Below are 13378 nucleotides of genomic sequence, written 5' to 3'. Positions count from 1 at the left end.
GAGCCCGATGTGGGACTCGATCCCGGGACTCCAGGATCATGACCTGAGCCGAAGGCAGTCGCTTAACCAACTGAGCCACCCAGGCGCCCATAAATAAAATCTTTTAAAAAGAAAAAAATAGTATTTGTCTGGGTGGTTGAGTTTGGTGGTGCCACCTTAAATTTTACACCCATGGTGAGTGGGGCACTCACACCTGGTCCTGACCTTGCCTCATTTCACCCACCAGCAAACCAAGGCACAGGGCATTGTCACCATTGCCCCAAACCCCACAGTTAGGACAAGATGACAACAGGGAAAATGAACTGCCTGCTTCACTGTCCCTGGTCTTCATTCGAGGTTGGAATAAAACTTCTTAGGTTAGATTCCTGCCTCTTACTGGCTGTGTGACCTTGTACAAGTTGCTTAACCTCTCTGAGCCTCAATTTCCCCCTTCATGAACTAGGCATAATAATGATGATACCTCTGTTGTGGTAGGCAGAAAACACGACCCCCCTCCAAAGATATATTCACTTCCTAATCCCTGGAACCTGTGACTCTTGTCTTATATGGCAAATGATGTGACTAAATTAAGGAACTTGAGATGGAGAGTGGGGTGTTGATGATGATGATCCGGTAGAAGTGGGTGGCTCAGGCTCCAGCAGTGAAAGAATTCACCGGAGGCAGAACAAAGGAGATAGAAGTTTCTAGAACAAAGGAGATGGAAGTTTGTTGAATACACCCCAAGGGAGCTGCAGGCAGGACCACACAGGGGAGGCTGTCTGCCCCACAGCAGTGGGAGGGGCTGTATTTAAAGGAGGAAGGTCAGGAGGTCTGGGGACATATGGAAATTTCCTTTTTTTTTTTTTTTTTTTTTTGTATCTGTGCCTGGTTGTCAGTAGCTGGTCCACTAGGGCTTCTGGATAATTTGAGGCGGTTCGCCTGATGGGCCTGTCTTCAGTTCAGTGGTCGCTGTGGGCCCTTTTGCCTTGCTCTGCGTTGCATTGTTCAAGCCCATTGCCGAAAAGCGGCCTCTACCATTTACTGGGTGTCTGTGATGTTCTAGGCTCTAAGAACACAGTGAACAATCATCCCTGTTCTCAGGGAAACTCAAGATCTAGGGTAGTGAAGGAATAAACAAAGAAATGTCAATTGTAGCTCTGATGAGCTCAGGGGAGTGGGGGTGGGGTGGGTGGATTAGAGGGCTGGGCTGGAGAATGCTCTTTAAAGAAGTAACCCTGGAGCTAAAATGAGATATTTAGCATGAGAAAGGGGAAGGGGAGAAGAAGGAAGTATTCCGGGCAGAGGAACCAGTGGGGACAAAGGTCCAGAGGCTAGGAACCACCTGGTGCCCTTGAAGTAGGGGTGAGTGTCCTTGGAAAGGAGAGAAGGAGGCAGGAGAAGATGGCGGCGGACTCCACCCGTCAGCAGTGCCCTTTCCCTTAACCTGAGTCCTCTTTGTTGCAGAGAGGAGCATCCTATATACAGAACTCCTGGCCCGACTCCATTTCTTCGCCGCCTCACATCCAGCACTGGTGGGACAGCTGTGCGAACAGGCCCAGAGCTGGTTCCAGGTGTGCCCCCACCCTGTGCTCATACCCCTTGGGGGATTCCTCCAGCCCCCGGGGGGACCCCTCCGGGCAACCGTCACAGGCTGTCACAAGGGTAAGTCTCCCCAGCACGGCAAAAATCCTGCCAGGCCCCCGTCGTGCCTTAGGGCAGTGTTTGGCAGGGGTTTCTGGCTGCTCTCTAGGGCTCCCCTCTGTTGGTAGGGAGGCCTCGAGGGTCCCATCAGGGTGTGCCCTTGCTGTCTCATGCTGACTCGACTGTCTCTGCCTCCCAGGGACTGTAGATGAGTATTGTAAATACTGCTCATGAGCCCAGAGCAAAGGGGTGCTGACTGCCTCTAAGAATCAAGTGTCCATCTTACAGATAGTTTTTGTGATTTACTGGCTCATGCTAGTAAGACCAAAAGGTAGGCATTGATGACTGACTGGCCCCTGAGAGGCTGGTGGCACTCATAGATTCCCCCGGGACACCAGAAGTTCGGAGAGACAAGAGGACTTCGTTCTCTCCATTTGTTTGTTACACTTCCTTCCCTTCTTCCTCCCCCCACTTCCTTCCTTCCTTCCTTCCATCTTTTGTCTGTCCTTTTGTCCATCCGTCCATCATCCATCCATCCATCCATCATCCATTCATCCATTATCCACCTTCCTTCCTTCCATCCTTCCATCCTTCCTTCCATCTTCTGTCTGTCCTTCTGTCCATCCATCATCCATCCATCTATCCATCATCCATCCATCCATTCATCCATCCATCATCCTTCCTTCCTTCCACCCACCCATCAGTCATCCATACTTTCATTAGTTATCTTCATTCTATCCCTCTCTCCACACCACTTATCTTTCCATTTCCCTCTTCTGGACATCTTCCATCCACTCACCCCTCCACCCATCTATCCACCCAGCCATTCATCAACTCGCCCACCCATCTCTCAGTTGATTCATCCATCTACTCATCTCACACCCATCCATCCACTCATCCATTTATCCAGCCAGCCATTTAGCTATCCACTCATGCACCAGTCTACCTCCACTCATCCATCCCTTCATCTGCCCACCCATAATCTCTTGCATTAATTATAAGGCCACTAAATATACAATGAACTTGTGGTTCAAATGTCAATTATTGCAACTCAGGCCATTTCTGTGCCATGGGCCTTGTAGGGAAAGATACATTCCCAAGGCATAGAGCTTCCAAAATAGAAATTCTAAGAAATTGAGTATGATGCATGGAGGAATTGATTTAGGGACAGCTGCTAGAATGCTGTGTTAAGAAAGGTTCTGAGACCGAATCTAGTTCAATGGGTAAGACTGTGTATTTATTGGGTTACAGGTTCAAATGCTATAACAAAGGACAAGATAGCAGTGACTTAAATAAAATAGCGGTTCATTTCCCCCTCACTTAACAGTCCAGGCGTTAAGTAGAGGTAAAACTCCAGATCTCCAAGGTGTCAGGGACCTAGACTCTTTCAGTCTCGTTTGCTGCCATTTTCAATGTGAAACTTCCATTTGATGGTTCAAAATGGCAGTTCCTGCTCTGACCCACGCCATGGGCATTCCAGCCAGTGGGAAGTGGGAAGGGGAGGTGGATGGAAGATCCCTTCCCTTTGAGGGCATGGTCTAGAAGCAGACTTTATCACCTCTGGGATGAGTGTCTCATTGGTGAGAACTTGGCCATCTCCAGCTGCAAGGGAGCCTGGGAATTACAGGGTCCGGATGAGTGCGGACTCCGCTAACACCTGTGGGCTCCTGGCTTGGTTACAAAAGGAAACACGACAGGATGGCTCTGGGGGACAAATCTCAGATAGTGCAGGGGCTGATTCGTGGTGTCTACCTCAGCATGGGCATAAGAAGTTACAGTCTGAGTGAAATTTCGTTTTTGCCATCCCTCGGTGGGGGGAGATGGTCTGTGTTTCGGACCCACCATGCCTCTCTGACAAGCCCCGGTCATGGCGAAGCTGCGAAAGTTTCTACCCATTCTGGGCTTCAGTTTGGTCATTTTGTAAATGAGAAGTTTGAGTTCACATTTCCAAGGTCACACCGTAAGTGACAAGAAAAAAAAAAAAGAAAGAAAGAAAAGAGAAACAAATCCCATGTCCTCACTCCCTGTCCCAATGAGGCAGGAACAAAATCTGGGCTTCTCAAACTTGGATTGGCTCTGATTTCAACACTTCCCCCTCACTATTATACATCTGGGGAAACTGAGGCACGGAGCAGGGGAAGGAATTACCCGAGGGCATTCAGAAAGTCTGGTCTCCAGCTATCTGGGCCAGTGTTTTCTCCCGTGTAACTTGGTGCCTCTCTCCTCAGCGATGTTTCAGTCAGGACCCAGCAGCGAGCCCTGGGCTGTTGTTTGCCCAAATTATTGGCAAATTTTTTTTTTCTTTGGAGCACCAGCCTTTATTTTTCCATACATGTTGATCTCAAAGAGAAGTCAGAAGCAGAGTCCTCGCTCTCAGCCAATATAATTCCATTTCTGAGTCTTGTCCAACTAGGGCAGGGTTTCTCAACCATGCGCTATTGACATTTGGGACTGGGTCATCCTCTGCAGGGGGGAGGGGGCATCCTATGCATGGCAGGGTGGTCAGCAGTTCCCCTGGCCTCCTCCACTCACCGGATGGCAGTCGCACCCCACTTCCCAGTTGTGACAGCCAAAAAACATCTCCAGACATTGCCCAGTGTCCCCAGGCTCCAGATCTTCCCCAGGAGCAGAATCGCCCCTTGGTGAGAACCACAGAACTTGGGAGACACTTGTGACCTCGATGTGGTTTGGTCCCTAAGAGCCACGTAAATGTTACAACCGAGATCTGAACCTGGCCTCCAACAGTGCTGGCTTCAAAAGCCTGGCCCTGCCACTTTCTGGGTGTGTAGCTCTGGACAAGGGACTGAACCCGTGCCTCAGTTTCCCCATCTGTGGAGTGGAGCCCCATTAGAGGACCCCGTGGCTGAGCCCGGGAGCTGATGTGGTCACTGTTGTCCCTGTGTGGCCACAGGCATCACTGCCATGGCGTGGAGCCTGGAGGAGAGGCTGCTGGTTGTTGGCACCCAGGACGGCTTTGTCGCTGTGTGGGACATGGAAGAGCAGCAGGTGATCCACATCCTAACTGGACACACAGGTGAGGCTTGGGAAGTTGGCTTCGTCAACTTAGTCATCAAGATAAATAATATTTCGGGGCGCCTGGGTGGCTCAATCTGTTGAGCATCTCACTTTGGCTCTGGGGATGATCTCGGGTCCTGGGATCGAGCCCCACGTCTGTCCGGCTCTGTGCTCAGCGGGGAGTCTGCTTCTCCCTCTCCCTCTGCCCCTCCCCCACTCCTGCACACTCTCTCTCTCAGATAAATAAATAAAATATTCTTTTTTTTTTTTTAAGATTTTATTTATTTATTTGACAGAGAGAGAGATAGCGAGAGCAGGAACACAAGCAGGAGGAGTGGGAGAGGGAGAAGCAGGCTTCCCGCGGAGCAGGGAGCCCGATGCGGGGCCCGATCCCAGGACCCCGGGATCATGACCTGAGCCGAAGGCAGACGCTTAACGACTGAGCCACCCAGGCGCCCCTATAAATAAAATATTCTTTAAAAAAAGATAAATAATATTTCAATGCAATGTTTTAAAAAAATCAAAATTAATGCAAAAAAATCCACCATGAATAAATTGCAAGCTGTCTTAAAGACAGGATCAGCGACAGTGCTATGCCAAGCCATATGGAAGCCAGAGGCAACAGGGAAACTCAGCGATTTGGCACCTCCTTAAATTTTGCACCAGAGATGAGTGCCTCACTCGCCTTACCTTAATCTTGGCCCAAGTCAGACTCAAGTATTTGGGAAGGCAAAATATAGTTACAGATTGTAATGAGGACAACAGGGTGTCATCAGCAACTGTAACCCAAGTGACCCACTTAGGGCAGGCAGGTATAAGGCATTTCTTCCAGTGGAGACGATTCAGCCAAGACACCAGGGGTGCGAACAAAGAGGTGGGCAAAGGGCAGAGGGGTAGGAAGAGGAAGAGCATCCCAGGAATGGGAAACAGTCAGTGCAAAGGCCCTGACAGGGGGAAGGAGGCTGGCATGTTTCCAGAAACAGCAAGGAAGCCATGAGGCTGGAGCTTGAGACATTGTATCAAATGAAAGAAGCCCACATCATGTATATGATTCATTTATACAAAATGTCCAGAACAGGCAGATCCAGAGAGACACAGAACAGATTAGCAGTTGTTAGCTGGGGAGGGAGGAAGGGAAAGTGATTGCTCATTGGGACAGTGTTTCCTTTTGGGGTGATGGAAATGTTCCAGAATCAGATAGAGGTGATGGTTGCACAATACTGTGAATTATTATGTCAGTGAATTGCACACCTCCAAATGGTTTACACGATAAGGAGAGAAAGGGGAGGGAATGGCAGGTTTTGAAAATATTCTAAATTTAGACCGTGGCGATGGTTGCATAGCTCTTGACCAGACAAAGACCAATGAATTGTACCACTGTCTGTGGAATGGGTGAATTTTATGCTTGTGCATTAGATCTCAATAAAGGTATTATTTTAAGATTTTATTTATTTATTTGAGAAAGAGAGGGAGCGAGAGAGAGAGAGAGCACAAGCGGGCGGAGGCAGAGGGAGAAGCAGACTCCCCACTGAGCAGGGAGCCCAATGCAGGACTACATCCCAGGATTCTGGGGTCATGAAGTGAGCCGAAGACAGACCCTTAACCTACTGAGCCACCCAGGTGCCCCTCAGTAAAGGCACTAAAAATATTATTTCATCGTGAACCAAAAATGTATACTACTTCTTATTTTTTCTCAACATTTTGCCATAAACATTCTTTTTTTCCCCATTGAATCTTTTTTAAACAACTTTACTGAGTTGTAATTGACATAGCTTTCCTCCCATTTTAAGCGTAGGATGCAACAGTTTTTGGTAGATTTGCTGAGTTGTACAACCATCACCATAATCATAGAACTTTCCATCACCCCGAAGGAGTTCTCTTTGCACTGCCTGCCCACTTTGTAGTACATCTCCACCCCTACCTACCCCCAGCCCCGTGGCAGGCACCGATGTGCTTCCTGGGTCTATCAACTCGCCTTTTCTGGACATTTCATGCAAATGGAATTGCACACTATGTGATCTTTTGGTACACCGCCTGGTGTGTGTGAGGCTCGTCCTTGCTGTTGCATGAGGCAATAGTTTGTCCTCTGCATTTTGCCGAGTCCATCCGTTGTATGGAAGGGACAGCATGTGTTTATCAGTTGATCACATCGGTTGAAGGACATTTACATGGTTTCCAATTTGAGGCTGGTATGAGTCACGCTGCTATGATCCATCAAATGTCATATTTATCATGTTGAAATGCAGCAAAAATAGTTCATTCTTCTCAACAGATCATGTTCCAGAATGTATTAAATGATTTTTTTTGTAATTTATTTTATTCCTTTTTTTTTTTTTAATTTTTGCTATTTTAGGCTACTTCTAGTTATCTGCTATCGTGGATAACACCGCGATGAATCTCTTTTTACTCTCATCGATATTTTTTTCCTTCTGTTGAATATTTCTAGTGAGTAGGAGTCTTGAATTGGAGGATGTGAGCATTTCTATGGGTTTTGAGAAGTGGCATCTTATTGCTTTCCAAATAGGCTGTATGTATGTAACAGAATAACCCTCCTTCCCAACCCCAAAGCTGCAAGCATCAGATGTTCTCAACTTCTTTGTTTTTTTTTTTTCTTCCAAGGGCTGGGAGTGAGGTGGGTCCTGATAGAGTCTCTGTCAAATAAGATTCCATTCATTTTATTATCATCGGGATGGCTATTTTCCTATAGGTCTATTCAATATTTGTATTTTTGTGTGCGTGAGCTGTCTCTCCAAGACCTGAACCCATTTACCAATGGACCTTGATTCATTTTTGAAAAAGTCATCAAACTTTGTAATTAGGAAATCTCAGTAATCAGTTTATTGACAAAACAGAGAGCATTAGGGGCATATGTACTAAGGAAAGTGAAAGTTTCCCATCACATGCTGGTGAGCTGGTCATTCATCCTGGCTTGTGAGAGCTGATGGTGAAGTTTTCAGGAATGTGGTGAGACAGTTATCAAACACAACCATTATTTTTTAATTTTTTTAAAGATTTTATTTATTTATTTGAGAGAAGGGGAGAGAGAGAGAAGGGGGACAAGCAGACCCCGTGCAGAGAGCAGAGCCCGATACAGGGCTCGATTCCGCAACCCTGAGATCATGACCTGAGCCAAAATCAAGAGTTGGCTTGAGCAAGCAACCGAGCCACCCTGGCACCCCAAACACAGCCATTATAAAATATTTAATTATAGAAGCTTGCAGCTAAATCAATTCCATTAAAATAAGGTAATAAATACTCAAAACTCAGCATTTTCTTTCTTTCTTTTTTTTAAGAGTTAACATTGTAACACCAGGTCCTTACATTTTTCCCTTCTGTGATAACTTTGAGACAAATCATCTGGCTCTCCTCCTTCATGAACTCACTCTCTCCTGCATACTTCTCTTTCACAGCCTACCCACTTTATTTTTTTTTAAAGATTTTATTTATTTATTTGAGAGAGAGAGAATAAGAGAGAGAGAGAGCATGAGATGGGGGAGTGGGAGAGGGAGAAGCAGACTCCCCACTGAGCAGGGAGCCCGATGCGGGACTCGATCCAGGAACTCTAGGATCATGACCTGAGCCGAAGACAATCGCTTAACCAACTGAGCCACCCAGGTGCCCCAAACTCAGCACTTTCTAAGTATCGTACCACACTCTATTACCTATTACCCATGTGGTGGAAATGGGGTGCTTGTTACTGGTTTCTCTTTAAGACCCTACATTCAGTGACGTCATGTTAGTGGCTTGAAATCAACCAGGGATGGGAATATTTACACCAAGGAAACTGGCAAATGCCACAAATCAGGGTTTTCCCTAATCTCCTTGGAGAGCCCGTTGTGAAGCATTTACTAGTCCCTTTCCCCAAGGGGTGTTTGGATATACATAAATATGTGTGGTTTTATATAAAGTCACATAAGCTTTTGCTTGTATAACCTGTTTCTTTTTTCAGTTAACATCACATATTTTGCCTCTTTCCATATTTATGTATGTATCTCTAATTCATTTTAACTGTAGCATAGTGTTCCATGTGTGGGGATATTTTGTAAAGTATTACTACGTACACAAATTTGGGGTTGAAAAATACCCAAATTGCAACAAATAAGAATTTCCCACTCCTCCTGTCATTTAAATTATAAAGAAATAAAACTCCCTTTAGTCTCTCCCATCCATCGGTCTCCATGGAAGTGATCAGGACTCACAGTTTGTTATATGCCATAAGCAATTTTTTTCTAGACTTATGCAGACATGGCTCTGTATAGGCTCATGTACTTTGAGTTTGTGTCGAAAGCAGATGGTGCTATTTTATACACTAGGCTGTAACTTGCTTTTTTCACAATATATTGTAACAATACTTTGTAGCGGCTGAGAGCCTGGGTTCTGGGCTGGATTCCTGGTTCCACTACTTATTAACCATGTGGTTTTGGATAAGTGACAGTACTCAGCTCTGCCTCTGTTTCCATATCTATACAATGGGATAATAATAGTACCTCATAGACTTTTTATAAGATTAAAGGAGTTTAATGCATGTAAAGTACTAACAACTGTACGTGTTACATAGAAAGCCCCCAGTAAGTATTGGCGGTTGTAATAATTTATTACGGTTAGGTGTATATATAGATCTATCTCATTATTTTTAATGGCTGCATAACATTCTTTATAAGGATGCACCGTATTATTTAACAACTTCCTTTTCATAAATAGGTTGTTTGCAATTTTATTTTTATAAGACCACACTGCAACTAACATCCATATCTTTACACTCCTATGCTATTACTTCAGCAAGACACATTCCTAGAAGTGGAATCGCTGAGTCAAATTGTATGCACATTTTTCCTTTTCCCCTCTTTTTCTGAGCATTTTATTTTGAAATAGTTCTAGACTCACAAGAAGTTGCTAAAATAGTGCAGAGAAGTCCCTCATACCCTGTATGCGCTTTCCCAGAATGGCAACATCTTATATAACTATAGTGTATTAACAAAATCAAGAGACTACACACTTTAACTTTTGGTAAGTGTTACCAAATTGTCCTTTACAAATTTATATATCAATTTATACTTCCATCAGCAAAGTGTGAAAGTAACTTCTTTCTTTTTTTTTTCAAGATTTTATTTATTTATTTGAGAGAGAGAGAATGAGAGAGAGAGAGCACATGAGAGGGGGGAGGGTCAGAGGGACAAGCAGACTCCCCGCCGAGCAGGGAGCCCGATGCGGGACTCGATCCAGGGACTCCAGGATCATGACCCGAGCCGAAGGCAGCCGCCCAACCAACTGAGCCACCCAGGCACCCGAAGTAACTTATTTCTTGTATCTTTGTCAGTAGTACAGTGATCAATCTTGAAAATTTTTGCCAGGGACGCCTGGGTGGCTCAGTACGTTAAATGTCCGACTCTTGATTTCAGCTCAGGTCATGATCTCAGGGTCATGTGATTGAGCCTGGCATAGGGCTCCAGGCTGAGCATGGAGCCTGCCTGAGACTCTTTCCCTCTCCCTCTGCCCCTCCCCCCCCAACTCGTGCATGCACATATGCACGCACTTTCTCTCTCCCCCCAAAATTGTGAATATTTTGTGTAATAATGATATATTGGTATTTCATCTTGCATTTTTGTGATTACTAGTGAGGTTGCACATCATTTTCTAATGCTTATTGTCTACAAGTGCTATTTCTGTAAATTTCCTGTCTATATTCTTTGTCCAGTTTCTGAGGAGGTTGTTTGCATTTTCCCTGATTATTTGTAAGTACTTTTTGTTTATTATGGAAAGTCTCCATTATCTGTTATATATTACAAATATTTTCTCTTAATCTGTCATATGACTTTCAACTCTACTTTATCCTCCTGAAGTTTTGCATTTTTATGTAATCCAATTGATCAATTTTTCCTCTTTATGTCTTCCAAATTTCGTGTTTTGCTTGGAAAATATCTTTCCAAGATTGTAAAATTTTCTCTATAACCTTACCTTGTTTTTACATGTTTATTGATTTTAAACACTCCCTGGATAATGCTGAACTTTTATAAATTGCAGTGATCTCTGTTTATTACATATTCACATCTGGGCAATTGATTTAATCATAACCAGTTGCACTCTTAATTGAGTTTTGCCACATTCCATTATTTGTAATTTGGTTATGTTTGAATCCATCATCTTTTCCAAACCAACAGGCATTTTGGTAGTTGGAAAGTCAAAATGTTTTCAGCTAATATATTCTCCCTGACCCTGGTCTACTGCAGGAGAGGTGAGGTATGTGAAAGTGTTTGCCAAAGGGACGCTCGCCCTCTCTGCCTCAAAGGACCACACACTGCGCTTGTGGGATTTACTCTCTGGGCAGGAGAAATTCACCATTTGGGACGGAGGCTCAAAAGATCGCACTGAGATCTGCAGTCTTCACATGGATGAAGCAAAGAAAGTTGTGTATTTGGCATCTGGCTCAAAGGTAACAAACACCTGCCCTGTTTGCAAAGGAAAGCTACGACCAGAGCATTGCAAGACAGCATATGGTGTTTCTAGGAGATGGGGCTCCCTAATAGGGGGTGGGCATAAACAGGGGTGCACAACAACAAACAGGGGTGCACTGGATAGGATACTATAAGGGGTTTCAAACTTCACAGTTGGATTAGATGATCCTGATAGTTCTTTCTGACCCTAAGAGTTGAGACTTTTCATCTTTTTTCTTTTTTCTTTTTTTTTTAAGATATATTTATTGGGGCACCTGGGTGGCTCAGTTGGTTAAGCCTCTGACTCTTGATTTCTGCTCAGGTCATGATCTCAAGGTCATGAGATCAAGCCCCATGTTTGGCTCCAAGCTCAGTGGGGAGTCTGCTTGAGATTCTCTTTCTCCCTCACCCTCTGCCCCTCTCCCCACGCTCTCTCACTCTCTCTCTCTCAAAATAATAAATAAATAAAGATTGATTGATTGATTGGTGGGGAGGGGCAGAGGAAAGAATCTTCAAGCAGACTCCCCACTCAGCAGGGAGCCTGACGCGGGGCTCAATCTCATGACCCATGAGATCATGACCTGAGCGGAAATCAAGAGTCGGAGGCTTAACTGCCTGAGCCACCCAGACACCCCAAATCTTTTTTAATTCGGTCATTTTAGTGCTATAAATTTCTCTCTGAGTACAGCCTTACTTGCATCCCACAACCCTTGCTATGTCATATTATCATTTACCTTCAGTTTAAAACATTTTCAGATTTCCCTTTTGATTTGCTCTTTGGTCCATGGGCTATTTAACCAACTGAGCCACCCAGGCGCCCCAGGTCCATGGGCTATTTAGAAGTGTGCTATTTATTCCCAGATATTTGAAAGGTTCCCAGGTAGCTTACCTTTTTCTTTCCTAACTTAATTTCATTTGTATGGTGAATCCTGTCAAATGTATTGAGACTCATTTTTGGGTCTCTCTTGGTAAATGTTCCACATACATCTGAAAACAATCTGTATTCTGCTGTTATTCCTCTGTGTCAATTACAACCCTGTGATCTGATTATGTGATGAATAGAGACGCAGTAGAACAGTGGGTGAAAGCTTAGGAACTAAAGGCGTGGGGAAAAAATCTGTACCTAACTCCCAGTTGACTTCTTTGTAAGCTGAGTGATCTTGATCATATCACCGTACCTCTCTGCCTCCATTCTTCGTCTACCTGATGAGATAATGACTAAAACACCTGGCATAGTGCTTGGTGCATAGTAAGCACCAAATATTAATAGCTATTATTATATTTTATTAGTAACAGGCAGATGTTAACATAAGTAATATTGGTAGCTTATAAACTGTGCTGTCCAATATGGGTGGTCACCAGCCAGATGCGGCTACTGAGCACTCGAGATGTGCCTATTCTGAATTGAGATGTGCCGTAAGTACAAAACACACTGGCTTTCAAAGCCTTAGTACCATAGAAATAACGTAAAAGATTTCAGTAGTGATTTGATATTGATTATGTGTTGCAATGGTAACATTTGGACATAAGGCTAAACCAAATATATTATTTAAATCGATTTCACTTGTTTCTTCTTACTTTTTTTTTTAAAGGGACGAATACAGAATTTGAAGTCACGCAGCTTTACATTATACTGTTATTGACAGTGCAGGCTTAAATATTAGGGAGGTGTTGACTGATTTCAAAACTGGTTAAAGAAATCACTTTGTTTATCAGCAGAAGTTTGGAAAACACAGTAAAGAAATAGGAAATAATAGGGGTGCCTGAGTGGCTTATTGGGTTGAGTGTCCGACTCTTGGTTTCGGTTCAGGTCTCATGATCTCAGGGTTGTGAGATCCAGGCCGGCTTTGGGCTCGGCTCTCAGTGGGGAGTCTGCTTGGATTCTCTTCCTCAGCCCCTCCCCACACTCAGACACTCTCTCTTGCTCTCTCTTTCTCTCTAAAACAAATAAATCTTGGGGCACCTGCGTGGCTCATTCGTTAAGCATCTGCCTTTGGCTCAGGTCATGATCCCGGGGTCCTAGGATCGAGCCCCGCATCTCGCTCCTTGTTCAGCGGGAGGCCTGCTTCTCCCTCTCCCGCTCCCGCTCCCCCTGCTTGTGTTCCCTCTCTCTCTGTGTCTCTCTCTGTCAAATAAATAAATAAAATCTTTAAAAAACAAAAAAACAAAACAAAACAAAAACAAGCACCATATGAGTCTATTTATATGAGGTCTCTAGAGTGGTCAAATCCATAGAGACAGAAGGTGGAATGGTGGGGAGTCTGTGTTTCATGGGGACAGAGGTTCAGTTTGGGAAGATGAACCAGTCCTGG

At 44.5% G+C, this 13378-nt stretch overlaps 1 long non-coding RNA gene across 1 annotated transcript; it reads left to right on the top strand.

Annotated features, from left to right (window-relative positions):
- Positions 1–1283: 1283 nt before the first annotated feature.
- On the top strand, positions 1284–11228 carry LOC145718907 (uncharacterized). The gene is made up of 3 exons (XR_014142079.1): positions 1284–1641; positions 4532–4654; positions 10863–11228. It is a non-coding gene; the product is annotated as an uncharacterized LOC145718907 (long non-coding RNA).
- Positions 11229–13378: the final 2150 nt, after the last annotated feature.

The sequence above is a fragment of the Leptonychotes weddellii genome, unplaced genomic scaffold (assembly GCF_054177405.1).
Source record: "Leptonychotes weddellii isolate Sample4059 unplaced genomic scaffold, ASM5417740v2 HiC_scaffold_2496, whole genome shotgun sequence".
NCBI lineage: Eukaryota > Metazoa > Chordata > Mammalia > Carnivora > Phocidae > Leptonychotes > Leptonychotes weddellii.
The sequence above is the reverse complement of the archived record's forward strand: the minus strand, read 5'-3'. Positions and strand labels throughout refer to the sequence as shown.